Here is a 25797-nt window from a genome sequence, read left to right as displayed (position 1 = left end):
ATAAAGTCAACACGCGTTCAAACATTTGATTATTTTTCTATAACTTCCTACAAAAAAAATATAACGAAATGAAACACCCTTCTTTCTCAATTACTAACGACGTTTTAGTACTAGTGTAAGACCGAATTAAGTAGTGTTTTGTTTTGATTCATACTTACGTTGTTTTGTATTTTTGATTCGATCAAAGCGTGCGGTGCTCAACAAAGGACGCGAAAAAATTTCCGTCCGTCAAATTCAATAATTTTTTGTAATTTTTAATATTTGGTTGTTTGCTGCATGTATTGCTGTGTGCGTTTGAAATGCAAATATCAAATGCGGGAACACCAAATGCGGTAAGATTTTCAGCAAGGAAGGCGAAGTCAAAAATTTATTTTCTTTGCTAGGTTGGCGGTGATATGCATCATGGTTGCTATGTATCCTTTGGTTACTTTGTGTTACCGCATTTGAAGCTCAGTTAACCTGGATTTGCACATCAAACTCAAACAGCAATATTACCTAATGAAGTCCAATATTGAAGTGTATGCATCAAGCAGTGATACAAATTGTTCTAAGTGAGAAGATTTTTCAAGCGCTGCTGTTTTTCCTGCTGCCGAACTTTCATCAATGTGTGAGCCCGAGTTCAATCGAAGAAAGTTGCGTTGGCTTGTGGATCAACAAGAAGCAAAATTTATTGTGAATCTTGGCGTCCGAGTATATTCAAAGCAGACGACAATAAGCACCAATAGACCAAGGCCCCTAGAAGTGAAAAATGCTGTTTTTGCTGACTTTTCCGCAACAGATGGTAACAGCGAGATCCACAATTCAGGAGTACAAACACACCAGACGGCGGTATACTACTGAAATTTGGTGAGATCGTTTTTAATACTCAACTTTTGTTCAAATTGCACACATGGTCTCATATTTTGTCAGATGAATCAAGATTTATATTTGGTTCCTTTATTGCGGGAAAGGGGCAACATAAATTTTAATCTTGTTTCAGAGAGCGAGCAAAGGCGCTTGAGCCAGGACATGAGGAAGAAATGCCTATGTCCCAACCCAGGAGAACAACAATGGAGTGTGCATTAACTTTCTTAGCAACGTTTCAATTGTCTTCAACTCCAAAGTCTGCACAGTGGGCCTGGCCATTTTAATATTTGTATCATATTGCTGATATTCTGCAAATATTAACACTGACAAGAAAATATCTGAATAATTTTAGGTATTTCCAGGATGCTTTTCAATATTGGCTATTCAAGCGCTTAGATTAGATTAGATTAGATACTTACGTCGTTTTGTCTTTCCATATAATGGAACGGTGTTAGTAGTAGTTAGGTCTCGAAAGTTGAAAATCTTACTTACGTCTTTTTAAATCCGGAAATTACTCGGTTTACAAGTAAGTTCAAAGTGTAAGATGTAGAATTTAGTCCGCGGAATACGATGAATCGAAAATCCAAGCTCGTTAATTTTTCTGAAATAAGTCTATTTGAAAACTTATTTGAGTTTTTTCCTTCCGAGATGAATCATCAACACCATCGTACCTAGCTAGTCGTTGGTTGGTGGTTTGTTTTTGTTTTCCTCCGTCTTCTGTCGATTTTCACATTAGGGCATGAGCTTGGGAGTAGCTAGTTTATGCATGATTATGAACCGAATCAATATGCACAGCGTTACATCTCCCCCGCCACGCTACGGCAAACTTGGAGGCCGCGCGGTGAGATATGATTTCGATAGCGAAAGTTTTTCGTTTCCTGTACCTTAATGTATGATGGCTGTGCGTAAGGAAGGTAGGTGGTGTCTTGCTGCCGGGCGTAGATGAGAGCTTTTTACGATTGAAAACAAAACAGATGTAGTAACTACCTACTGTTGTTGAACGGAAACATTGATTAGACTGACGCTGTAACGTGGTTTATCAGAGTTACGACATAATTGCATAATTGACGATGTAGGTGAATGTTTGCAAGATTAATCGAATTTCAAATGTTAAGAACTAATGCCCTTGAGCCAAATTTTAATGTATTTCTTTTTTCTATTTTTTATTTACAGTATTTGGACGTTTATGATGATTTGAGAGATAAGGCTTGCGGTATGTATTAATAAGCTCTGAGAAGCTCCTTCGTGCGTTGAGAAAGCATTAAATTTAAAAAATAGATTGGAGCTCTACGTGACGTAGTTGGTTACACGTTCATTTTATTCGAAGATGGTCATAGGTTTGATTCCCAGTCATTACCCAAAAAAAAACAAGCTAGCTTTTCGCCAAGCTGCTTGAAAACAATTCAAAATTTTTTCAACGAACATCTGAAGTTCCTCCAAGATTCTATATCGGATTTCTTTTGATAATCATTCAGAAATTCCTCGAAGAAATCCTCAAGAAGTTACTGCTTCCAGTGGATGTACTTGTCATTTAGGTAATCAACGTCCAGTGGCGTAATTGTAGAACATAGTGTGCAAAAAACAAAAAAAAAACAACTGAATGAACTAGATAATAGTACAATGAATGCACTATCGCGTTGTGTCTTCAGGACAAACATGAGCTCTATTTAAATGACTGAGATTTTGCAATCGATAGAAACCAGTGTGAGCCATATTCCTACTGTTTATATTATACACACATCAGCAGTGTGCAATCAGAATGATGACGTCGACATTCGATTTCTATCGTTCTGATGCAGTTGCATTGTAGCTACAACATGCGACATATTTAAACCCATAAATTCAGACCATGCCGACGGAGGGTTTGATAGATTACGCCAGTTACACTGTTTGGTGAAAAGCCACCAAAATTGGAACCGGCATATTGACAAATGTGATATCGATTGAGATTTTCGCTACAAACATGCTCCAAATTCGCAGTCATCCATCACGCGATTGTCAGTCACACTATCGAAATCGAAATGAATATAGTCGGCAGCCGCAGGAAAATTGGAAAATTGTCGGCGGCACAGTCACAACAAGTTGGGCGTTTGTTTACGGCATCAATTATTCCGACCGTTTTGTTTCGGTGCTTTATGGCGGTGCTATCGAGTCCCATTAACTCGATTGTTCAAATTGAGCGGCATCTCCGAATGCACTTGGTGCCGAAATTTGAAAGTGGACTAGGTATTAAATTGTTTGACATTATTTTGTTGGAGAAAATGCATTGAAATCTTCAATATTATTGATTTTTTAAACATGCAAGTTTAGGAAAATTCTTAAGTTCAATAATAATGCTTGCATTATCCACACAAAATTCTTTGTTTCTTTTATATGGCACAATAAAATACTCTTCTAAAGCTTGAAAAATAACTTTTGAGCATCGGAAGTATTATGAAGTTTGTCGATAAGTACCGTTTTGACTCATATTCCGAACACTTTAGGCAAACAGTGACTTCAAATGCATCGCATGAGCATAATTTAGATGATATTTGTGTAAATTTCAGTTTCTTTGTAAAGTCTGACTGTTAGTTGTTCATTTAAGCTTGTTTAGTATTGTTTTTATGTAAAAGTATGGAACAACATTTTGATTCAAATGCCAAACACTGTGTTCATTTTGTCTCATATTCCCAACACCTTGATTCATATTCCCAACAGCGCGAATAAATCGTATTCAAATGAAAAATTCTGCAAATAAATTTATCTGAGCTGATTTTGCTGACCTCTAACTAGAGAATCATCATTACTCCCAAGGTCTTAAATAGATTGGAATATGTTTAAATTAAACTGCAATTGACTGCCATTTCCTGGTAATTCGATGACATATTTCAGCGAAACATTTCAACCGAATCGCGTTGCGTTGCGTTGCGTTGCGTGGTAACGGAGTATTTCGTAGATTGCATACTGAAAACTGTCATGTTAGTTACTTTAACACTCTTATTCCAATTGCTCATGGAGAACTATTTTGGATGGAATAGCTGTCCAATCGGAAGTCAGAAATGAAAAGACATGACAATGTCCATTGCCGGCCACGCCCATCTTCTCCGTTACGAGGAAAGGAAAGGAAAATGATGATATGACACCTACTTGAAGAGAGGCCAGCGACTCACCGACGCCCTCATAGATGTCAAGGAGTTGGATGAAGGGAAAGGTGATGGTCTAGGATTCACTATAAGCGAGTGATGCGACCGGATTGAAATTTAGTGTAGGTGTAGTTTAGTATATATTTTGTAATTGGGTGTAAGTGTGAATGAAATGGTTTCATCATCGTTGGGAGTGACGCAGCTAAGGAAGTTAATGTCACTCCATGCGCGTTCGTCTTCCAGGGATGGGACACAGGTATTTCCACCTAGTGCCCTAGCTAAAAAGCTTTGGTTTGAGCGCCATTACTCGCTCTCTGAAACGAGAAAATAAATTGGCCCGTCCCCATGATACAGAAAGAGCCCAGATTGCATTAATATATGTGGTCTAATCGGAACAAACTCACCAAATACATTCATATGTCTAAACGCCGAGTTAAAAACCGTTTCCTCAAAAAACTTGAATGATTCTATTGGGAATTTGAATCGATATCCTCTGAATGGTTTCGTATATCAATAGAACTTAACGGCATGGCAATGTACCCATCATCTTTTCGTCACACAATAAATGGAGAATGGTTTGAATATTTCTGCGTAGCACAATAATCATCATCGAATACGGTTTTCACACTTAACACAGGTTTTTCAATATATATTCAATTTTTAAAAGTATTTAATTAAAAATAAGCATTAAAAATTATGCAAATCTCACAACCGTATGATTTTTCTTCTTAATTTGTCAGAATCACTCTTATCCCAAACGAAACAAAACCAATCCGGGTGGAGTAGCACCGACGGGATCATGTCTACACGCCACAAGCCATCTTCAAAATCTTCGCTAAAAAATACACTTCGATTACAGCACAACCAGCCAGTTCTATTGCAGCTATTTAGCGTTGTATAAAGCACTACAATCCAGATAACGTTGCATCTGCTAATATCGGCGTAATTGCGAACAACGAGAGCACGAAAAAATTTTCAGGTGGCATAGCACCATCAGCCGAATCTGTTGTTCACTATCCGAAAGCGCGGAACCGAGATAAACGTGACAGAAAATTCCGATTCGACCCTTCAGAACCTTGAACTCCGAAACATTTCAACCGAATCGCCATACAAAAAGCGAGTGTTCGGAATAAAAGTCTGTTCGGAAGTTGAGACAAAACGGTATTCTTAAAGTTTGAATTCGGTGTTAAATTTATCTATCTACTTCTTTATAAATAAAAATGGAATGGTGTGTGTATTTCACAAACTAGCATGAAAACGGCATAATGGATTTACTTGATCCTTTCACAGTTTGGTTCATGAAGTGTTCCGACGTGTTTGTGTGTACAAAAAATGTAAGAACTTTTCAAGACAAACAAAGTTTGCTGGGCCCACTATTTTTGGTAATTGAAATTCTATGTTTTCAAGAATCGTCCATTATTTTATGAAGAAGAATCAAATGATTCATGATGGGTGAATTATTAGCATAATCTAAAACCCGTATAAAATTGATAATTTATTCGAGAATACCGAAAAAAGCGGGAATTCAGAATAACATTTTGTATTTTTTTTTTTGTGATCAAGTTTACACTTTGCAATGCTCGCAAACATCCATTGGATATACATTGTCTCTTTGGCAAAGCACAAAATTCATATGCCTTCCAATGCCGGTAAACCATTCAAAAGTCTCATCTATCCATAGTTTATGTGAAATTTCTCACCGCGCACCGGTCCTGAAACAATGCAAGCTCCCACTAGAAACCCCGGCTTCACCAAACACTCGCCTACAACGGAGCAATTATGTTTCATGCTTCCTCAGTCAAGGAGCCACTTGTTTCTTCCGAAAGCTGAAAACAAACCCAAAGAGGGTGCAAACAAATCACATTCATACCATTCATACATACATACATACACACCGACAGCGATTCACAAAACAATGACCATCGGGCAAAAATGCCCCATTGTTTGGCAACTCAACAAGTTGCATTTTCATCATTCGGTAGTCCGGTTTCGGCATCGACGGCCACTGGCAACACACCTTCAGTTTTAGACTCACTCGCACTCAACTCCGCGAACTACCGTTCGAAGACGAATTCCGGCCGCCGGTCTAAATAAGACCACATTCAATTACTCAAAACTAATGAACCTGATCTTCACCACCATCCGACCGCACCCTTCTGCAAACAAGCTGATCGTAAACCAATTTGAGCAACATCTTCCGCAGTAAACTCTTCCAGAACGAGCCTACAGCACACGTCATTCAGCGAAAGTATGTAGAGTAAAGGGGGGCAAAATTGCAATTTTAGACTTTTAGGTCAATTCAAAACAAATGTTGTAAATCTCACGGTGGTTCAAATGCTATTCAACTAAGAGACTTTCATTGTAAAAAAATCATGCGGCCATGCGATGTTTCCATTTCATGGAATCAAATGAAAATAAAATCCTTTTCGATTTTGTAAAGATACCAAAATCCCAAGCGTTTTATCTTAGTTTTGCGAAAAACTGCTAGTTTTAACCTTCCAGTCGTCGCGCGGTTTGCCACCATCAGAACCACCGCTCTGTTGTTGTGAACGAATAGCGAGGTTTTCTCAGTAGTGTTGTAGAAGATACAATAGCGCGACGACTGAAGTGATAATTATACTACAAGAGTCGTGGGCATTTTTTATTTTGTGTGTGTTCTTTTCAAAACATAATTGTATAGCTAATAAAAAGTAGCGATATTTTGTGTACCAGTCAGCGTACTTTCGATCAGTCTAGTTTCGAACTTTTGCCCCGCCGGTAGAGCAACAGTTGGTAAGAGATAGTCAATTTTTAGACTGTTATAGCTAAAAATGGATAAACATTTCGGCACAGTTTTATTCAAAATATTACCCAAATTGTTGTATGTTGACTGTGTGCTATTGGTTCTCGGATTTTTTTCTCTACCTTGCTCTATTAGCATTTGAAAAAAATTTTGGAAACCGTTTTTGGGTCAAAAGCTCATGGCATAGATTCTATGGAAGCATTTTTTGTAAAGTGATAAGTGCGTTTCGTTTTTTTTTTGCGAATAAATATTATATTTACAGTGTGCTGCGTGAATCCAATGAGGCTCGCCAAGTTGGGTAACTACGACGAGTGCTTTAAAAATCGGGTTCTGAAACAAATTGCGTTCAACATTTTTTGCAATTTCGTAAAAGTCCACTTAGGGATATAAAAAATCATATTGTGATGCATTCGCCATTATTTCACAATTTTTGAAAAATGTTGCGTAATGATTCATTACGCAACTGTTTTCTAAGAAAGCGTTGCGTAATAATCATTAAGCAACTGATTTCAGTTGCCTTATAACTATTACCACACTTCATAATTTAGTGTAGGAAAGTAGTCCATTTCACGACAGATTAGCGTGATGAGGAACAGCGTTGAAAAATTGCAAAAAAAAAGAGCTATTTAAAGTGTAAAAACTGCATTTGATGATGACCATTGTGCTAGGCAAAGTTTAAATTGTCTATCCAAAATGAAGTGGACGGACAGTTATGCTCCTCTTACTGTGTGTTTTGACGACCGAAAGTGTCATTTATGTACCAATTCCGAAGTTAGGGTTTCAATGCTAGTAATGGACCCCTTAGTAGCTGAAATTCATTCTAGACGCTTTTCCGCAATGATATCTCAGACGTATATACGTTTAGTGGAGTCTAACAACAAATTCTATGTCTTTACTTCATAGTACGTATATGAAACATACAAAATCATTCGATTTTTCCAGCGAAATATGCATTTGAAAAACTGCCTATTATGGACCCTCCCGGGGTCCATAATAGGATTGTTTACAAATTTGACGTTGCGTATTATGGACCCTTCATTTGATTCCCATGTAATCCGGCTCGCTGCCGACGAGCCTATTATGGACCCACCTGGAAATGCGTATTATGGACCCTCTTGTGTGGTTTTATTTACAAAACTGTTCAAATATCAAATATTTATGCGTCTCAAACCAAATATTTTGCATGAAACTGCTGTTTAACAATGTAATCGAAGTTCCCCCGGTGGATTTTCATAGGAATAAAGTTGCTTTGAGTGTTAATTTTATGTTTTTCTGTAGGGGGTCCATAATACGCAAAGGGTCCATAACCGGCATCGACTCCCTATATTGAAAACGGAAACCATCCAAAGGATGTGAATTAGACTGTCTCAAAATTTCACTTTGTCAGAAAACTTGGGGGCTCAACCTCGAACCAGTAGCTAAGCATGTTACAATTAAAATTTTGTACGGGGGAACTCTGATAAATGACGCTTAGAGGTTGCGTCGTTAAGATGTTTGAAAAAAAGTCCTATTTCTTGACTAATATCAAAAAATATATCTAGTGTAGCAAAATTCAAAATATTTTCATAGTGTTTGGTATCTACCGGAGTCTATACTTTCTGTGGAAAATCATGTACTCTATGTGCATTAGGCTTATCCACACTGATTTTTGGAATGTTTGAAATTAATGATTTATTTTCAGTACAGTAATACCTCGATATAACGTAATTTGATTTTTATTTTCGTTACGTTATATCGAGTTTACGTTATATCGAACTCGATTTTTATTTTCGTTACGTTATTCTTATTTTCGTATCGTTATTTTCGAAGCAAAATATTTTGATTTCTAAATTTCGTTCAACATGTATTGTTTGATGAGAGAATGGGTCTTAAATTTATATTATTGACCTAGCAGTTATTTTCAATCTTTCCTACACATTTTTTTCGATATTTTTCCATGTTTTTTTTTGTATTTTTCTTCTTATATTCATTTTTTTATTTTTACGGCTCTATTGCAGTAATCCTTAAAGAAATGTATTCAGGTAAAATCTTTCGAGGAATCTTTGAACGCTTAGAGGAATTCTAAAAGAATCAATTTCCAATCAACCGAACGGTTCAATCGATCGATGACTGATATTGGGAAATTGACACGCAGTCAGAGAATTTGTCTCTATCATGTGTGCTCTTCCCGCCAGTCACCACATGATCCAGTTAGAACTGCATTTTCTTATTAGCCAAATTTCATATACATCAGGTATCAGGTATCAGAAGGCCGGCTCCAAAGGCACGTTCCCCACCAGTTGGGAGATTTGTGCCATCGCCATATTTGAGCCTATTTCATCATCTACCCGATGGGAGAGGAAAGGGAAGGGAAAGATGGGAGGAAATAGGAGTGGGGTCCCTTGAAGAGGGAAAATCGCATAAGCGAAATGAGAGCATGTAGCTCCATACCACAATAGGTTCGAACAGCGCCCTAAAAAGGGCACTGCAAAACGCATGAGCGTAGAGAGCCTATAGCTCATTACCACAGCGGGTTAAGAATAACAGAATGTCCTGAAGATTCAGGCTTCTGAATTCAGTTTCACTCAATAAGTGTTTACCAAGTAATTGGAATCGCATTTGCGAAAAAACTGGACAGTTACATATCAGGTGATACGAAGTTCCATAATCGGAGTCACAACTATCACACACAAATGAGTCAGCACGCTGAATATTTGCCATGTGATAGTTGAGTCGGCAGTGGCCTGTCAACGCTCTGACCAAGAGACTGCAATTCTGCTTTGACAGATTTGTTAAATACTTTGCCACCCTTGGAGATGGCTCAGTAATGTACAATTTTGTTTGACGACATGACTCCAAACTATTCCAATATTGCTTGTGCTGAGTTGCCGCCCAAGAGTTTATCTGAAGCTTCACCCAGCACTTCGAAATTGGAATAGCCGGCTCAGGGCCAATGAAGTCATGCGATGCTCCATCGCGAGCTAGCTCATCAGCCAATTCATTTCCAGCGATGGAAGAATGGCCTGGTACCCATACAAGGTTTACAGAGTTGACTGAATTCAGTTCCTCAATTTGAGTTCGACATGCGATAACAAGCTTCGACCTTGAGTTGGCCGAAGCGAGAGCTTTTATAGCAGCTTGACTATCTGAACAGAAGTATATGACTTTACCCATTACGCGCTGTTGAAGTGCTGATTGCACTCCACACATAAGAGCAAATATTTCCGCCTGAAAAACGGTGCAGTTTCTACCAAGTGAGTAAAACTGATTCAGTCTTAGCTCACGAGAATATACTCCTGCACCAGCTCTACCTTCAAGAAGGGAGCCATCAGTGTAACATACTATATTGTTTGATATACTTCTTTCCAAATAGCCAGACGTCCACTCTTCCCGTGAAGGGAATTGTGTGGTAAATGTCCTGTAAGGAAAGTTACAAGCAATTGTGAGATCACTTGGAGCAAGGACAATTTTGTCCCAATTCACCAAAAGTGGAAACAACGAAGTGTGTGTAGATCTACGATTCACTGGATTTTTCTCCAATAGATCCAGTACCCATAAACGGTAAGAGCAAGAAAGTGCTTCTTGTTTAAGATATATGTGTAGTGGCGCAACGTTGAAAATGGCCTCAAGCGCTGCTGTGGGAGTTGTAGAGAACGCACCAGACATCGCCATCAAGCACATCCTCTGGAGATGGCCCAATTTTGATTGGATTGTTCTCACTTCGCCCTTTTGCCACCACACAAGACATCCATATGCCAATATTGGTCGAACAACTGTTGTGTAAATCCATTTGATATATTTGGGTTTGAGGCCCCAAGTTTTACCAAAGGTTCGCCGGCATTGACCGAAGGCCATGCAAGCTTTTTTGACTCTGAAATCAATGTGAGCTGTCCATAAAAGTTTGGAATCTAGAATGACTCCGACATACTTTACTTGATCAGTCACATTAATCTCAGTGCCAAAAAGACGTAAAGGTCGAATTCCATCGCGGTTTCGTCTTTCCGTAAAAAGAACAATAGATGTTTTATTCGGGTTAACCGAAAGGCCATATTGGCGACACCAACTCTCGACTACCTGAAGAGCACTTTGCATCAGGTCGAATAGGGTGCTTATGCACATACCAACTATCAGAGCTAGATAATCGTCGGCAAATCCATAAGTTGGAAAACCGCTATTATTGAGTTGCCTCAATAGCGTATCTGCTACGAGATTCCACAAAAGTGGTGACAAGACTCCCCCTTGGGGGCATCCGCAAACACTCAATTTTCGAATCGCTGCTTGACGCAATGTCGAGAAGAGATGTCGGTTTTTGAGCATTTGATGAATCCAATTGGTAATCATTGTAGGTAGCCCATGGTTTCGTGCGGCTTCCAATATGGCATCGAAAGACACGTTATCAAAGGCACCCTCAATATCCAAGAAAACACCCAAGCAGGATTGCTTCTGAGCGAATGCTTTCTCGATATCGTATACAACTTTGTGTAAAAGAGTCACTGTGGACTTTCCAGATTGGTAAGCATGTTGATTCACATGAAGAGGCATGTTTGCCAAATAAACATCACGGATGTGATGATCGATAATGCGTTCCAGACATTTCAGAAGAAAAGAGGTCAGACTGATTGGTCTAAAACTCTTCGCTTCCTCATACGACGCACGTCCTCCTTTTGGGATAAACTTTACAGTAATATCACGCCAGGATTTGGGAATGTACCCGGTAGCAAAACTGCTTACAAGTAGCTTTTTCAAAACATGTTTGATAAACTCAAATCCCTTTTGGAGCAGAACAGGATAAATCCCATCCGCTCCTGGAGATTTGAAAGGAGCAAAACTATTAAGTGCCCATTGAATCGATTCAGTAGTTACGATACTGCGAGCCGAGGCCAGAGACTCGTAACTACATGAAAAGACATTTGGTTCATTCGTAGATGCTATGTCCACACAACCGGGGAAGTGTGTATTGAATAAACATTCTAAAACTTCTTCATCGGAAGAAGTAAAGTCACCATTAGGTAAGCGAATTTCGTTCACTTGGAAATCCTTAGACTTTGCAAGGATTTTGTTCAGCCGACTGACTTCACTCAAACTGGAAACATTTGTACAAAGGTTTTTCCAGCCGAATCGTTCAGCAGAACGAAGAGCCTTCTTGTAAGCCTTGCGAGCCGACTTGAACGACTCTGATCCAGCTGAACGGCGTCTGTTCCAACTCCTTCTACATTGTTTCCTGAGTCTAGTCAGATCGGAATTCCACCATGGGGTCCCTCTTGTAGTCTTTACAGACCGCAGAGGACATGCTTCTTCAAAAGCTTCCATAATGTAGGATGTTGTAGTATCAACGGCATCATCCAGATCACTTGGATTTTCAATGGACGGAGAATATCCATGAAATTTGGTCGCAACCAATTCAATATAGAGTTCCCAGTTTGTTGACCGGGGATTCCTAAAACGCAAAGTCTGCGCAGTTACATTTGAATGTTCAAAGAAGATGTAGCGATGATCCGATAATGATTCCTCATCGGATACATGCCAATTCGTCAACTCGTGACTGATTCTATTCGAGCAGAGCGTTATGTCTAACACTTCTTCTCTATTAGAAACCATGAAGGTTGGGCGATTGCCTATGTTAAGTAATCCAAGGTCTGTACTACTTAAGTATTCCATCAGACTTGAGCCTCTCAAATTGATATCCGAGCTGCCCCAGATGATGTGATGAGCATTGGCATCACTGCCCACAATCAGCGGAAGGCCTTTTGTTACGCAGTGTACGACAACTCGTTTAAAGTCATCCGTTGGGGATGGTTCATCATATGGTAAATATACCGAACAATAGACGTATTTCCTGTTAAGGTCACCAACAGAAACATCGATTGTGACAGCACATACATCTCTGGTAGTTAACTCAGAAATGAGTGTAGCAACGATTGCTTTATTAACGAGCACGCATGCGCGGGGCATGGAGCGCGAGTTTGCCATTTCAAGTTTGCTGAAAGTAGCAAAAACTGGGTCCACAAGGTTACCTAGATAGAAGTTTCCTCTACGAAAGTAGGGTTCTTGAACTAGCGCCACTTGGGCTGCACCATTTTGCATGAGTCTGCAAAGATTGATAGTTGCTGTTCTTTTATGCTGAAGATTGATCTGAGCTAACCTAACCGTAGCCACTACCCAAACTAGGCAGGATTAAGCTTTTTGCAATCTCAGCACGAAAAAGACCAGCAACGAAAAAACCAGATCGGTATCTATTTAAAGTCGCCAAAGGCGAAAGAGCACAGAAAACACTGTGTAAAACGCATAATGCGAATCCATATAGGTGATAATTTAAATTAAATGTCAACATATTCATAATCCCACCCTTATTAAGCCTCAGGATAGAGACTGAAGAAGGGCAGCCGATTATCTCGGAGAAACACAAGGTCACCTGCACCATTGCTCCGGGTAGCACAGGAAGGACTCAATACTGTGGAGGGCGCCCTGGTACCCCACAGGCTCCGTTAGCGGTTAGGTTTTATTTAGACCCCCCTAACCATTCATTCCTAGGCACGGTACGCATCACACCATAAATTAGGGGTCACCTGTGAGGTGGACTTTTACCACCGGAACAGGCAGTCCGTAGTGTTAATTCTTAGCCAGTTGAAACAACCGCTACCGACACTACGCGGCTATCTAGAAAGAATCAATTTCCAATCAACCGAACGGTTCAATCGATCGATGACTGATATTGGGAAATTGACACGCAGTCAGAGAATTTGTCTCTATCATGTGTGCTCTTCCCGCCAGTCACCACATGATCCAGTTAGAACTGCATTTTCTTATTAGCCAAATTTCATATACATACGAGAAGGTTTTGACCGTGATTGTTTTGTATTAGTTTTGTTTTATGGCCGTAGCGGTCAAGAAAAAAATTTAATAAATGAGATCTTAAAAAAAATAATGTTGAACAGTCTATGAACATTTCAAGCAGGCAATTGTGGAACTCCAAGATTTTTTTTCCATTTTGTTTGTTTAAGCTCATGGTAAAACTCTTAAAACAAATCATTTTGTAATTTCTTGACAGAATTATAAAATGAATGTCCCAAGAATTCTTGGAAATTTTTTATTCAGAATTAATGAAGAAATCACAAGAAAACTCCTTTAAAAACTAAAACTATCCTTGAGGGATTTTCTATGGAAAAGTTTTTGAACGAGTACGTGGTGGATTATCGGCAGTATGCTAAGGGAGTTCTATGGGGGATCTCAGTTTTTGAACAAATCCCTGAATATATTTTTGTAATCAAGAAACATAGACAAATTTATAGACGATAACATCAAGATTAATCCTAGAATCTGGATTTTTTTGGGAACAGTTCTTGGACATATTCTGTAGAAATTCATAAAGAAATATTTGAACTGTTTCTTGGTGGAATCCAATGAGAACTTTTTAATGCAATTTCTTAAGGAATAATTAAGACGGGTATTCGTTAAGACAATACTGATCAAATGTTCCTGGAATCTCTTGGACGAATCTCTAAAACCGATTTGAAAAAAAAAATCTGGTTTCCTTTCAGAAGAAAATCTCAAAGGTTTTTAATCATGAATATTAACTAGTGGAATTCCTGAGAGATGCCAGTTGGAATTATTTTAAGGATATGTTTTAAGTTTTGCACATGCATATTAGAAGAGTTTAATATGAGTCCGTGAAGAAATTATTGGAGGAGTCGCTGGAAGCATCCTCCGAATGATTCTTCAACTAGAGTCCATGGAAAAATTCCAGGAGAAATAACGAATTCTTGGAGAAATCATTTGAAGAATATTTGTAAGAATTCCTGAAGCAATAACTAAATTTACAAATTTTAGTTTGATCTTGTCTTTTTGAACACTAAGTCTAAATCAATAATAATTAAAGTTTTCATAAAAAATGAAGTGATTAGCAGGCTTGGTTCCAGTGGCAGCGTTAATGTTACAAAAATAAATTAGAATGATGTATACAAATGTACAGCAATGACAAAATGTTGGTTTTAACATTGAGCTTATAGCTTCGATATCGATTTATGACTGTATTCAGTTATAGTAAACCTTTGCATTGCTTTGATTTCGTATTTGTTGTAGTTTGAATTTTGAAAAATATTTATTGTAGTTCATAAATCATGTTTTTAATGAAAATTGGACAAATAAATGGGAGCCAAAAAAAAGTTACGTTATATCGAGGTAAACATTACGTTATATCGAGTTACGTTATAAAGAGGTTACGTTATATCGAGGTTACGTTATATCGAGGTATTACTGTATATTTTTATTTCACACATATCATTAAAAATGGGTATAATTCTTGACGCTAGTATTGTCGTTTACCTATGGAAAAATGGTAAATTTTTCAAGGAAAAACATGGTCGAGCGCCGAAATATTTTCGGCGTACATCGGCGTGGAGAAAATTGAGCATCAAATGTATGGAAATTGTCTTCTTTTTTCCGGCGTAACGTTCCTACTGCGACAAAGCCTACTCTTAGCTTAGTTTCGTACAAACACTTCCACACAGCTTTCTTTGCCAAAGTTGCCATTTTCGTATTCTGGTCTCGTGGTGATGGTACGATGGTACTTTATGCCCAAGGAAGGCATGAACATTTATCCCAGAAAAAAATGTGTAAGACGAATCTTTGGACATGTTTTGCTGGACTTTTGAAAGAACTCCTCGAAGAGTTCTTGCACGAATGTTTGAAGTAATTATCAAAGTTAACATGAGAAGAATAAGAACCTTTTTAAAATTTGTTGGTAGCAATCTATGTGCTAATAAAGACTTGCTTGGAAGTTGTTCTGAAGCAAACCGAAGGAGGTGTGGGATGAATTCTTAAAGCATGTCTTAGAGGAAATTGTTGCGGATTCCCAAGAGAAGTTTTTAGACGAATCCTTGAAGAACCGCGTTAAGCATTTTTTGGAAGAACTCCTGGAGTGTTACCTAAAGAAATATTGATACATTGATATCTAAAGAAATATATTGAAGTATCCCTAAAACAATGTTTGAGGAGTTCTTAGAGTGGCTCTTAAAAGAATCTTTGATTTAGTTCTTAGCAATTCTCGCTGAAACCAGGCCGCCATCGGCACCCATCGTTAGAATTCCAATGTTATGGCACTGATCGCAAGTTTTCGATAAAACTTAAGGGTGGTCCTTACGATTTGTTGTACAAAAAATAATACCACTTATCAAATACGTCAAAATCGTAGAACATGATTTAGAAAATCGCTCATTTCATAGAGTGAATACCATTGCTCACCTAGTTTTTGTAGCCTATCTTACGCATTTTTTTTCTCAGCTTTCTGATGGTGATCTCAGAATTCAAAACGAGCGGTGCGCTAATGGTGAAAAAACGATTTTTCTAGCAAAATTTAACATGGCCGCCAATTTTTTTTAACTTCAAATGAAAGCTATATCCTTTCTCTATACGATGCCACTAAGTTTGCTATGTGTTCCAAGGGAAATATGAGACATATCACGTGAAGAAATACCCAAGATTTATAGTAAAAAAATCGTTTTTTTTTGCAAACTGTTTAGCTAGCTGGCGTACGAGAGGTCCACTAATTTGAGAAAATCGAAAGGACAACCCTTAAGTTTTTGCAGTATCTTAGACGATATTTTTCTTATGCATGTGAAAGGGGAAAAGATCTGTGAATTTGCTGCAGGAATCCTGGATACAATTCCGAAATAGCACTAAGAGGAAATTAACCAGAGTGCGAAACTCCGATTAAAGCTTAAGTTAATAGTACATACTATCGAAAATAATCGAAACAGTTGGTGACTTGGTTATTTTGGTTATGAGCAAGTTGTTGTTCTTATTTTCTGTTAACACAATTCTTAATTCAATAAAAGTAGTCAGGCCAACAACAGGCTTTGAAATCAATAATCGATCCACTCAGCAAAAGCGATAAAAATGATTTTTTATCGGCAAAAGCGATAAAAATGCATTACGCAATTTTTGGGTACAAAATATGATACACAGTTAAAATTAATGAAGATTACACGTCATGTAAACTCCATTCATGCGAGTAAACATGTCGTCATGTAAATTTAAGTCTGAAATCATGTGAGAATGTGTTATATGTCATGTAATCACACATGATCCTGCTGGATTACACATTTGCTCCAATATTTGAGGAATATATGATGGAACTTTTATAAAGAATCCTTGGTAGTGTCTTGGAGGAACTCCTGAAGATATTTCATCTTTTGAGAGCCGTAGAGTGTATTCCCAAGATTTCTGACAAACAAAGTGAAATTTTCGGCACCCTATTGTGGATTAAAAATCCCAATAAAATAATTGATGTTTTTTGATGATGATGGTAAACTGACACTTATATTGAGCTGTTCGGTAATCCAATCCGCATGGTTATTAAATTAATTAACTCATTACGCGTGGTAAAGATGGACAAATTATGGGTGAAATTATGAAAAAAATCCACGTGCTCGGCTGGGATTTGAACCCAGGACTCTTGTATGCTAGACGAGCGCTTTACCAACTAAGCTACCGAGCCACTTGGTGACCCAATAACTGAGTTGGTTACAAGTTTAGAATTCAAATCCCTACAGACCACGCGGACCCTTTTTCATAACCAATATCCATCCATCTCTTGTTCCTACACACGCGGAGCGAGCGAGTGCGATTTATTTAGTGTTGAAACTGTTTGCCTATCGTACCTACATCGCTTCCATAACAACTGTATTGTGTGATGGTAAGTTGGGCCTATTAAACTACTTATTTTTCGGGCACTGTTTTTGTATCATGCGGTAAAGGCCAATTAATCTTCTCGTTTCAGAGAACGAGTTATGGCGCTTAAACCAAAGTTCATTAGTTAGGACATAAGGTATATATACATGTTCCCCATCCCTGGAAGACAAACGTGCATATTATATTAAACACATACACTAAATTTGAATCCGGTCGCATAACTCGCTTAGACCATTACTCTTCCCATCATCTAACACCTTGACATCTGTTTGGGCGTCGGTGAGTCGCTGGCCTCTCTTCAAATAGGTGTCATATCACCATTTTCCTATCCTTTCCTCGTAACGGAGGAAAAAAAATAATGGCTTTGCATCTCTAACTTCCGATATGACAGCTATTCCTTCTTAAATAGTTTTTCAATGGGATAAGGTTGTTAAAGTAACTAAGGGACTGTTCATTAATTAGGTATCAATGGATGCCCCTCAACCACAGTTTTCGGTCTGCAATCTACTCCGTTACTGCCCAACGAAACGCAAAATGTTTGGAAACCGTTTTTGGTTAATAATGGGGCAAAAATCACTAATGAGTAGGTCAAAAAGTTCGAGCCATTATCTCACGGAATGGTTTCTAAAGTGACTAAAATATACATATTATCTCTAAATTTAGGAGAATATTGTTGATCACGCTCGAAATCCATCAAAATTTCATGTTTTATTTTTATTTTGCAAAAAAAACTTGCTTTTTAGTAGTACTATCAAAATTAATTCATTTTTTGCAAATTTCCGATCGAAAATCATTTGTTTTTTATGGTGGTTTTAGGGATCAAGTGAAATTGGACCAAATGTAAAAACGGAAAAATCAGTTTTCTCAATAATAACCGACAAAGTAATTTGTGTTCTTACTTTCTCCGATTTTTCAATTATTACCGAGAAAACTTATTTTTTCGATAAAAAAATTGCAATAATAAAAGTGCTATATTGCAAATAAAAGTGCTGTGTGTTTTCACTTTTTTTCCGTCTGTCGACTGTTTTAGAGAAAACTGCTTTTTTAGGTTTGACATTTGCTCCAATTTTACTTGGTTGAGGCCCAATTACCTATTACAACTATATCAATATTTCCTTTTTTCTCAGCTAACTTTTGCCCCACCAAGTTCGTTTTAGATATTTTTTTTCTCTATTTACGGCACTTTACACCTTAAAGGTGCATTTGTTTCGGATCGAAGCTCATCAGAAATTACAATTAAAGTACATTACAACAAAAATACAATTTGTTAATTTGTATTTTAAAACTTATAACTTAAAAAAGGCTTTCCTTTGCTGAATGGTTAGAGTCCGCGGCTACAAAGCAAAGCTATGCTGAAGGTGTCTGGGTTCGGTCCAGGATCTTTTCGTAATGGAAATTTCCTTGGCTTCCCCGGACATAGAAGTATAATCGTACCTGCCACACGATATACGAATGCGAAAATGGCAACTTTGCCAAAGAAAGCTCTCTGTTAATAACTGTGGAAGTGCTTATTGAACACTACGCTGAGAAGCAGGCTCTGTCTCAGTAAGGATGTAATGCCTAGCAGAAGAAAAAGAAGAAGAACTTAAAAAGGATAATATTCTGATATAAGTTTGTTCAGCAAAATTGAAGCCAACAGATTAGATCAGATTAAACAGATCCACCATGTGGTATTTATCTTTTTTCAATTGTTATGTTATTTTGTAAAATGGTGATTATTCCACTAAAGTCGAACTTTTACCCCCACTTTACCCTATGGATGGCAAGAACAACTACCTGCCGATCAAATATGACGAGCGGCGAGCGAGCGCATCCACCCCCAACGACCCCTTACCCGTTTAACGTAATCGTCGTTGTCGGGTCGGGCTTGCTGCACTGAGGAGGAGGAGGAGAAAGAGCAGAGCAACGCTGACGAACGGTTTACTTACTAATTTACAAAGCAATTAAGAAAACGGTCTTCGGTTGTTTCTACATCGGCGCAAGCTTTTTTTATTTCGTTGGTGTGCTTTCTTGCAAAGTAAACTCTTTTTGGTTGGTAGATGATGCTTCGCATCAGCAGCATATTCTGCTGTTGTGAGGCGCCTTGTTTTTGGGTAACTATGCATTTACATGTATTCATGGGGTTGTGCAAGTATAAGTAGACTGCAATTATCTTGCTGCAGTGAATGTGTGTATCTTACAATTACACTTCAATGCGATCTGCTCAAAAAGGTCGTTGAAAGGTGAATCCAAAGTTTTGTCCATTCATGACATATTGCTTACCGTCTAATAGATTAAACAGATAGAGAATTGTTAGCTAAGAATTGTTGACAGATAGCTCTAGCCCAACATCTGGAAATACCGTATGTCTCAAACCAATCTCCTTGACTAGCGTTTCATACAAAAAAAAAAAAAAAAACGCGACAGAAGAGGTTAATGTGGCTCAGTTATTGATTGAAGAGAAAGTAAAGATGTGTTAGATAGGTCCTCTTAAAAAAGTTACGCGTGAAGGCGGTTCATTTTAAAACAGTATTCGAAGATATGTTGGGATTGTTCTTAATTAATTTGCTCAAAACCGTATGAAAGTTACTTACATCTTTTTGAAAAGAAATTGAGATTTATCCTGTATTTCGTTGAAATCAAGCAAAACCGAGCTATCGAATATTATGTCTTATCAATTGGTGGTATTCGATATTTTCGTGCGCATAGCACTATTGATACATGAAATAGTACAGAATAAATCGACTTTAGAAGACTTGGTCGAAATAAATTTGGTCGAAAGTAATTGTACATGGATCATGTAATCGAAATGCTGTGATAATTATGTAAACGGAAGATGGAAATAGTATTTCGACGAACACATGAACGCTGACAGCATGTGCAGGTCTCCTTAGTAAGCAGAAGCGATAACCAATTTCAACCACAATAGAAATTTGGTCTGAAATTATGATTGTAAGCTGTGCTACATTTGCTCTATGCTTTGATTTATTATTTTTGTTACCCCACGTTGCATTGAATGTCAACTGTTTGAGATTTAAACATATTTCAAATCTTTTACAGTTACACACAACTGGATATGTATGATGATCCCAATTTGTTTCCACAATCTCTAACTTTGTTTCCCACGGGTTGACTTGTCACACCATGGTCGCGGGCCAGACAGCTCCAAGTCACATTTTTTGTTTCCAACTTATTGCTCGATTTGCACTTTAACACTTGTGCGATTCCAAACTCCAGACAGCTCGGTGCAGATTCCGATCTGATTTCGCGACCCCTCTTTGAATTCATTCATAAATCATCTATCCCGCAAGTCTCTCTTTTCCCATTCATTTCAATGTGTTCCCTGCGCTGTTTCATGTTTCATGACGACACAATCTTACTGGGAGCAAATATTTCTATGCTCCATGGAATACAAAAAATGGGTCTCATTGTGCAGCTGTTGTGGTTGTCGCGCAACGGTAGAATTATCGCTTTGGGATCAAGTTTTTGGAAGAAGAGCGAGAAAATAATCACTCGACTTTTAAATGTGCCATCAAAACTAACCGATGCAAAAAAAAACGAGTGAACAGACAGAGTAGACAAGAAAAAAGATGAAGAACTGTGTGTGATTGACGTATGAAATTTTAAGCAGAGGTTGGGAGAAAAGTAATTTCTTGAATTCAATTTAAACGGTTCGCGCACCACCTACCGCATTTTCCAATTACGCTTGTTTCGTGTTTTGTGCCGCTGTTTTCGAGCTTGTGTTAATTGTCTTGATCGGTTCACTTTCGATTTTTGGGGCTAGTGTCTCTCCGAATATCCGAACGAATTTCGGCAAATCGCTTGGGCGAACGCGGGAATTCATTTTTGCGCATTTCTCGTTGACTTAAATTTCAAATTTCTACTAACCAGGCATGGCCAAATATGCAGTCAGCCGCAGCACTATGGGCCGGAAATTAAAATTACGCGACAAACGTTCCAAGTACTATCATAATAAACAGAAATCAACTTTAAAGTATTACAAAATCAAATATAAATGAAAAAGTTGTGTTTGGGAAGTGAGTGATGTGTTTTTTGAACTAACTACATTATTCGTTGATAATGCATTCAAAAATATTGATTATATTCATATAAATAATCTTACCATGGGTTCTAAAAACCGCCACAATTGTCTTACGTAATTAATGGACAGCCTCATTATATTGAATGATTAGAATTCAATAATTTGTTACAACTTGCATTGGGCAAATTTGATCAAAATATCGATGTCCTGGATCGATTCAAATTCCTTTCGAAAAATCTCCAATGACTCTTCCAGGAATTCTTTCGAAGTTTTCTCTAGAAATGTTGCGGTTTTGCCAGAGATTCCTCATTCCTGTTCGCTACCAGATTTTTTAGATCAGTTCCGATAGCACTACAGAAATTGGTGTCCCATCCCTGGAAGCACCCACAACAATGGAGTGTGCATTAACCTACTTAGCCACGCCACTCCCAACGATTTAAACTTTCCCCCTAAACTGAGACGGTTGGTACGGTTGTCCCCGTTTCTTCCTTAAAACAATTCAAACATTTACGTCTATCATATTATTCATGAGTGGATAATCTGATCGCCGTTAATTTTTGGGTCATTTTCAAAAACAAGTCTGCACAGTGGGCCTGGCCATTTTAATATTTGTGTCATATCACCGATGTGCTGCAAACATTAATACTGACAAGAAAATACTAGAAGAAATTCCAGTATTTCCAGGATGCTCTTCAATATTGGCGGTTCAAGCGCTTAGATTAGATTAGATTAGTTCCAATAGCACAACAGAAATACCTACCGTTCAGGAATGTTGCTAGGGGCTCCTCCAGGAATTCCTACAAGAATTATTCCAGAAATTTTCGCAGGGATTTTTATATAGAGATTATTCTATCGATTTCGCCAGGTGTTTCTGAAGGAGTGCATGCAGTGCCTTTTGTGATTCCTCCAGTATTTTTTACAGGGATTTTTCCAAGGATTCCCCAGGTAATTTTTTCCGGAACTATTGCAGATATTACTTCAAGGACTCCTTCAGAGATTTCTTTTGATATTCCTAAAACAAATTTTCCAGAGACTCATCTAAGGATTTCGTTGGGGAAATTTCTACTGTGATTTATTGCAGAGATGTCTTCAAGGCTATCTCCAGGTTACACAGTACAACATTTTTTTTAAAGTATTACTTCACATATATCTTCAGTGATTTCTCCACAAATTCCTCTAAGAATTATTCCTGTTATTTTATTCAGGGATCGTTCCAGGAATTCTTCCGGAGATTCCACCAGAAATTCATTTAGGGACGCTACAAGAAATAACTTGATGGATTTCTCAAGAGTTCCTTCAGAAATTCTCCCATGGATACCTCCAGAAAAATTGCTGCATGAATTATTCTAAGGATTTTTCCTGGTAATCCTCCGGGAATTTCCCTTAAAACTTCTCCAAAGATTAATTCTGGGCCACAAAAGCATTCTCCGGAGATTCCTCCAAGAATTTCTTAGAAATTTCTCCAGGGATTTCATCAAAGAGTATAAGAATTTCTTTAAGGTTTCCCCCGTGATTTTTTTTAAGAGGTTCCTTCAGGAACTCTCTTTCTAAAGAAGGTTTTTTAGAGATCCCAGAATAAGTTCTTGTAGAGATTCCTGGAGAAATCCTTAAGGGAACCTGTAGATAAAAAAAATGAAGAGGAATCATCAATAAAATTCATGGAAGAATCCCTGGAGTAATTATTGCAGGAGCCTATGGAGGGAACCCCGAGGAAATCTCTGGAGGAATTCCTGAAGAAATCCCTGGAGTATCAAATATGATTTTCGGCTACACAGCCTTTATTTTCCCAATGCCTTCCTAAGAATGAAGACTACGTAGACGAAAAGCATATTTCATTAAAACTTACTGTTGATTCCCTACCAGCTCATCCCTGGAACAATTTCTAGCGGAAACTATGTCAAGATTTTTCTGGAGAAATCCTTGGAGAAATTCCTGAAGAAAAAGCTTGAGAAATCTCTAAAGGAATCCAAGTAGAGATTTTTCTAGAGAGATCCCTGGAGGAGGCTCTGAAGAGAAACTCCTGTAGGACTATCTAAGGTAATTATTGAAGGACTCCTGGAGCATCTCTAGAGGAATTCCTTGAGAATCCTTTGAGATATCTCAAGAAGAATCACTGCACCACTGTTGTAGAGCACCTGGAGGAATTCCTGGTAGAATCTCTGGAACGATCCGTGGAGGAATCCCGGAAGAAATCTCCGGAATAATTCCTGGAGGAATATCGAGGGGATTATTTGGGGATATCTTTGTATGTATCCGTGGAGGTATCGTTGGAGGAAATTCTGGAGAAATCACGAGAGAAATATCAAAGATATCCTTGCAAGAATCCTTGTAGAGATTTTTCTGGAGGAATCCATGAAAAAGTTTTTGGAGGATTTTCTAGCGGAATATCAAAAGAAATCGGTTGAAAAATCCCTGGAGTGATCTCCAGAAAAATTCCGGAAACAGATCCATGTAAATCTCTAAAGATTTAGATTAGACATATGCATAATAAGAAGTTTTGGCTCCCCTATGCTTAATCGATGTCAATTATGGTAAACATTATGCTACCAAAGTATGAAGTTATTTGAAAATAAATGGCTATGCACACGCTATTTAAAGTTTATATGGTAATTACTATGGAAGAGGCCTAGACAACTTTGCTGAAGACCACTTTTTAGTATCATTGTCTAATCATGCAACAGATCAAAAGACAGTAAAATTAAATTCCAAATTACTGCAAATTTCACTGAAATATTTCAACCAAATCGCCATACAAAAATCGAGTGCTCGGAATATGAGTCTCGGAATGAGTTTGGATTTCGGTATGTTCAACAGCAAAAAAGCAGTGTTATGACGAACAGTTAGAGGACTGAACATAAAGGTTTGCCTTTTTCTTAGTAAAATTCATTTAAACTTCTAATGGCGTGTGCACAACCAAATTTCTTTCATATCACTTCACATTTTTGGAGAATGATTTTCATCATAGGGGAGCAAAAACTTCAAAATTTGCGTCAGTCAGTTCAAAAACTAAAGTTTACCGTTACTTTCAAATCGACACAACTTACATTTCTAAATGTCTCGCTGTAAAAAATCGAGTGTTCCGAATATGAGTCATATTTGAATTTCGAGACAAAACGGTATATTTGATCAGTAAGGGATTTGCATATGTAGGGCTGGTCTAGGATTCTTTTTAGAGAATTGGTATCTATTTTTATAGAAAAAGTTATTATTTTTGATGGTATCTGCACAGAAAAAATATTTAATTTTCAATATGATGTAAACTGAAGTCTACTGTAAAAATAAATCAAATTCATGTGTTGTTACAGCATTATGTAAATATAAATGAATATATATTCAATTCTCAACTAAACATGCTTAAATATTACATGATCGTGTAAATTTAAAGTGAATTCGATTGAAAAATAATAGATTGGTCGTTGAAATTTAGGTTTATGTTGATGCTCCAAATATGTGCATGAAAATAAACTTAAATTTACAACATTTTTTTAGCTGTGTATTTTAACCAAAATAGTTTCTAAAGTATCTCTTTTCCTTATCTTGCTTGCAGCGAGTTCTGATGCAAAATTATACAGAAGAACCTTCTTAACAAGCTTCCAGAAACTGTTACGAGACTATTCAACTGATTTTTTAAAGTATTTCTTCTCATGATTTTCGAGAAAAAAAACTTCAGTGGTTCCTGCAAAGTTTTCACCTGGAATACTTTTAGGAACTAATACAGGGTTCACGTTAGAAATTGAATTCCTCTAGCAAATTTTCAAAGAATGCTTGAAGTAATTTCGCCAGAATTTGCACAGGAAATCCTTGAGCATTTTAACGTTACTACCTTCAGTGATTTTCAAATTCATTACTTCGAATTCATCCAGACATTTTTTTTTACTAACTTTTCAACCGAATTCTTAAGCTGTTATCTTAGAGTTATCTTAGAGAGATCTTCCAAATATTCTCACAGAATTTCTTCCACAAAAACCCGCAAAGGTTAATTCATTAGCCTTTAATGAAATTTGTTCTGAGATATTTCTTCTTCAAAGACCCGACAAGATTTTATACGCCATTTCATGCACGGTCACTTCAATGAATTGCTCCAAAAATTCCTCGAGGGATTTTTCGAGTAAATCTATTAAGAACATTACAAATAATAAGGCCTTTGTTTCGACCAGTTTCTCCCGAATTATTTCTATGAATTTCATCCAAAAAATATTGAAGTTCTTCCAAACATTTCTTAATACATTTCTAAAAGAAATCCCCATGGAATCTTCAAAAGTTTATTCAAGGTTCCGCACCACTACAGCAATTTTCGATGTTTCAAGGAGATCCTTCACAGAGATTGAAATGATTTTGTTTTTAATTTGGCTTAGAAA

The 25797-nt window shown here is 37.6% G+C and overlaps 1 protein-coding gene across 1 annotated transcript in view; it reads left to right on the top strand.

Annotated features, from left to right (window-relative positions):
• The first annotated feature begins 2038 nt into the window (after positions 1-2038).
• LOC5569683 (protein FAM107B) overlaps positions 2039-25797 on the top strand; it is a 208839-nt gene continuing 185080 nt past the window's right edge. Inside the window, exon 1 of the mRNA XM_021844125.1 lies at positions 2039-2059. The gene's annotated coding sequence lies outside the window, so the exon portion shown is untranslated. The remainder of the gene's footprint in view (positions 2060-25797) is intronic.

Source organism: Aedes aegypti, chromosome 1 (assembly GCF_002204515.2).
Source record: "Aedes aegypti strain LVP_AGWG chromosome 1, AaegL5.0 Primary Assembly, whole genome shotgun sequence".
NCBI classification, from domain to species: domain Eukaryota; kingdom Metazoa; phylum Arthropoda; class Insecta; order Diptera; family Culicidae; genus Aedes; species Aedes aegypti.
The sequence above is the reverse complement of the archived record's forward strand: the minus strand, read 5'-3'. Positions and strand labels throughout refer to the sequence as shown.